The following is a 4613-nucleotide window of genomic DNA, read 5'->3' as shown; positions in this document are numbered from 1 at the left end:
AATTCTCCCTAGAAGGACTGTGTGAGGCAATGCCAGAAAGGAAAGTCAAAGAAAGCAAGTCACAAAGGCACTGACACATCCTCCATAACTGGTATCCTTCAATTGTTGGACATGGATTTGTTTGGACCAGTTAATGTTCTTTCGATGTCAAAGAAGTGTTACTGTCTTGTGATAGTTGATGACTATTCCTAGTATACGTGGGTTTTATTCCTTCACTCTAAGGATGAAACACCACAAGTTGTGATTGATCATATCAAGTTGAGCGAGTTAGATTCTAATGTCCCTGTTAGAGCAATAAGGTCAGATAATGGAACAGAATTCAAGAATTCACTTCTCAATGGATTTTGTACAGACAAAGGGATTACTAGACAATATTCACCTCCTAGAGCCCCTCAGCAGAATGGAGTGGTAGAAAGGAAGAATCGTACATTGATTGAAGCTGCAAGAACTATGTTAAGTGAATCAGGTCTTCCAATGTACTTTTGGGCTGAAGCTGTCAATACTACATGTTATACTCAGAATCGAACTCTAATCAACAAGGACCTCATAAAGACTCCTTATGAGATTATGAATGAACAGAAACCTTCTATCAAATACTTTCATGTATTTGGTACCGGATGCTCCGTGCTCAAGGATGGAGATGATCGCCGTGGTAAATTTGAGGCAAAGGCATATGAGGATATTTTTGTTGGTTATGGAAGAAGATCATACATGGTGTATATCATTGATCAACACAAAGTAACTGAAAGTGTCAATGTTACATTTGATGACACTAAACTCCCTAGTATCCAAACTGAAGATCCTTCTGAGAAACTGAAGTTTGATGATATTTCAGATTCAGAATCAGAAAATGATCAAGAACCTGAGGTTGCTGCTGGTGAAGATCCTGTTAATCATGATGATACTCAAGGTAATGGTGATGGAAACATTGGCAACAATGGAGATACCACTGCTACTGACAGAGAATCATCAAGTCAATCTGACAACAAATCAGGGGGAGATGCTGAAGGATCAACTAGCAGGACACAACATCCCAATGTATTTCAAGGCGAATCATCAAGATCAAATCTTCCAAGACAAACTGTCTGGAATAAAGCTCATCCTTTTGAGTTGATTATTGGTGATCCAGATGTTGGAGTCAGAACTAGACGTGCTACTAAAAATGAATGTCTGTTCTCAGGATTTCTTTCTGAGATGGAACCTAAGAAGATTGAGGAAGCATTGACTGATCCAGATTGGGTGATTGCTATGCAAGATGAACTCAATCAGTTTGAACATCAACAAGTCTGGAAACTGGTACCTAGACCTACACACAAGAAAGCTATTGGTACTCGGTGGGTATTCAGAAATAACTACATGAAGATGGTGTGGTTACAAGAAATAAATCAAGACTGGTAGCTAAAGGGTATTCTCAAGCTGAAGGCATTGATTATGATGAAACCTATGCTCTAGTGGCTAGACTTGAGGCCATCAGGATATTTCTGGCATTCACAGCATTCTCGAACTTTAAAGTTTATCAAATGGATGTCAAGAGTGCCTTTCTGAATGGAAGGTTGGATGAAGAGGTATATGTAGAGCAACCTCCTAGTTTTGAAGATCCAGATCATTTGGATTTTGTCTACTTTATTTTCAAGGCTATCTATGGTCTCAAATAGTCTCCGAGAAAATGGTATGACACTCTTTCTGAATTTCTAATTGAAAATGGCTTTACTAGAGGTGTCATAGACAAAAATCTCTTTTCTAAAAATCATAAGAATGATACTTTATTAGTCCAAGTCTATGTGGATGATATAATATTTGGGTCTACTAATGATAGTCTCTGTAAGAGATTTGCTAAGTTAATGCACAGCAAATTTGAAATGAGCATGATGGGAGAGCTGAAGTTCTTTCTCGGATTACAAGTAAATTAAAGGTTAGACGGAATTTTTATTTTTCAATCCAAGTATCTCAAGGAACTCCTTAAAAAGTACAATCTAGAGGATTCTGCATCAGCAAAGACTCCGTCATCTACAGCTGTCAAGCGTGGACCATGTGAAAACTCCATTAAGGTAGATGTCATAAGCTAAAGAGGTATGATTGGCTCATTACTCTATCTTACTGCAAGTAGACCAGATATTATGTATGCTACATGCTTATGTGCAAGGTTCCAAGCAGATCCTAGAGATATTCATCTCGTTGCTGTTAAACGAATTTTGAGATATCTTAAGGGAACACCAAATCTAGGTATTTAATACCCTAAAGAATCTGGTTTTAACCTTGTTGGATATACAGATTCAGATTACGTAGGTAGTGTTGTTGATAGGAAAAGCACCTCAGGGAGTTGTCAATTCCTAGGTAGCAGGCTAGTCTCATGGTATAGCAAGAAACAACAAACAGTTTCCAACTCAACAGCCGAGGCTGAATATATTGCTGCTGGAAGTTGCTGTGCTCAGATCTTTTGGATTAGGAACCGGCTACAAGACTATGGCTCTGTATTGAACAAATTTCTATTCTATGTGACAATACAAGTGCAATAGCCATCACCAACAACCCTGTGCAACACACAAGGACCAAGCACATTGATATCAGGTATCATTTTATTAGAGAGCACGTCATGAATGGTACTGTTGAACTATTTTCTGTTCCAACAGAAGAACAAATAGCAGATATTTTCACTAAACCTCTTGATGAATCCACATTTACCAGATTAGTTGGTAAATTGGGTATGTTGAATAGTTTTAGTGATTAAACTAGTTAATATATGAGATCTGTTCTTGAATGAATTTACAAATCAATTTTTCATGAATGAAAAATTCATTTGCAAATTTATTTTATCATGTTTACCATATTTCTTTCTTATTTCTATGTAATTTTTATTATCTTATCTTCTTTATTTATGCAACTTGTTAATTTTAATATCTCAGAATATTTTATTTTCTCTAAAAATATTTTTCTATGAATTTTATTTGCTAAAATTCAAAAGAAATCTAATTTTGGACTAAAAATATAATTATTTCTGAAATATTTTAATTTTCTTAATATTTTCTGTTTTTTTGCCATATTTATATTAGGCTATATCTGTCTATTCTGTATTTGTAAATATTGTTTTAAGTTATTTTTGCATTTTTATTTTTATTTTGTTTTTAAAATCATTTTTATGTTCTTATTTATACTTAATTTTGATGACAATCAGCAAGATTATTGCAATTGTCTTGCTGAAAGTCATTCCAGTTTAATCTTATTTACTTTTACTTTCAGTATAGTTTTATACTGGCAAGACAATCGGTAGGACAATCAATTGTCTTGCCAGTTATAAAATGTATATAATATATATTTTAACTACTTTCCACTTTTATTTTGTATTGGTATGACTATCAGATTTTCATACCAGTTCCTTTTATTTTCTTTTAGAATTCCAGTAGTTTGCCTGGTATAGTACTTAGGTCTTTTTTTTTGTTTCTGTTTTCTTTCTCACAATCAAATCAATTCTCTATCTCTCTCATTTCGAACAGACCCTCCGCCATTGTCACTATCTTCCTTGCTCGAGTTTTTACTCAGCACACTCAACTGTTATATACATACACTTGTATACATACAGGAGTGAAGTGCTGCCCATTTTTTTATTATCTCAGTTATTTCTTTCAATTAGTTTTTTTTATTTCTTTTTCTCTTCAAAAACGATTCTGGTTGTGTTTTGTGTCTTATGTTTTTGAACTTAAATCTGGTTGTGTATAGTGGGTTTGCAAATTTATGTTTGCATATCTGATTTTGTGTGTTAAAAATCGACAAGACACATATACATTTCTAAAATTTTTGGATATAATTGAATTAATTCGAATTATTAATTAATTTTTAATTCAAATTTTCTTAATTTAATTCTTAAAATTTTGACAGTGTGTGTCTTTTTGTATTTGTTTTTAAAATGGCTCTCCCTTTCCATATTGTCTCGCATAATCATGTTGGTTATTTTAATCCGGAAAATTGTAGTGTTGAAAAATTTAAGCCGTGGATTAGATTTTTAAATGATCATTCGATTGTTAGCTCTGCTATTAAATCAAATATTCTATTAAATGTCAACTTGCTTAGACTGATTTGCACAACTTCTACTGTGGCCCCTGATTCTAAATCTTTTTCATTTACTGTAGCAAACACACAGTATGTAGTTGATGAAACAGTCATCAATAGAGCTTTAAATTTTCCAATGGACAATTTCTGTAATTTACCCTCTGACAATGAGATTTCAAATTTTTTTTCTTGCTATTAACTATCAGGGGGTGATTAATTTGACTAAGTTGTCTAAATCAAATTTGGTTTCTGAATGGGATATTTTCTTCGATACACTTTCCAAAGTGTTTGCCAACTACACTAAATCCAATTTTCACAACATCACTTCCACTCTGCAGTATATTGGTCTTGCGGTTGTTTTCAATCAAATGATCAATTTTGGCAAATTACTTTTACCCATTCTTCTGAGACATCTCACTGCAGCTTTGCGTGATCATTCTACGAATTGTAGGGTTTCTTGCTACTACGCTCGATTTCTTATGCTTATAGCAGAACATCTTCTCACACCTGAGCATAAGGCTCTTTTTGCTAACTCATCAGTAGTTGAACCCCCTCTGGTAAGCAAAAAG

This window comes from Apium graveolens, chromosome 1 (assembly GCF_009905375.1).
Source record: "Apium graveolens cultivar Ventura chromosome 1, ASM990537v1, whole genome shotgun sequence".
Lineage (NCBI taxonomy): Eukaryota > Viridiplantae > Streptophyta > Magnoliopsida > Apiales > Apiaceae > Apium > Apium graveolens.
This window is presented reverse-complemented; position numbering follows the sequence as displayed.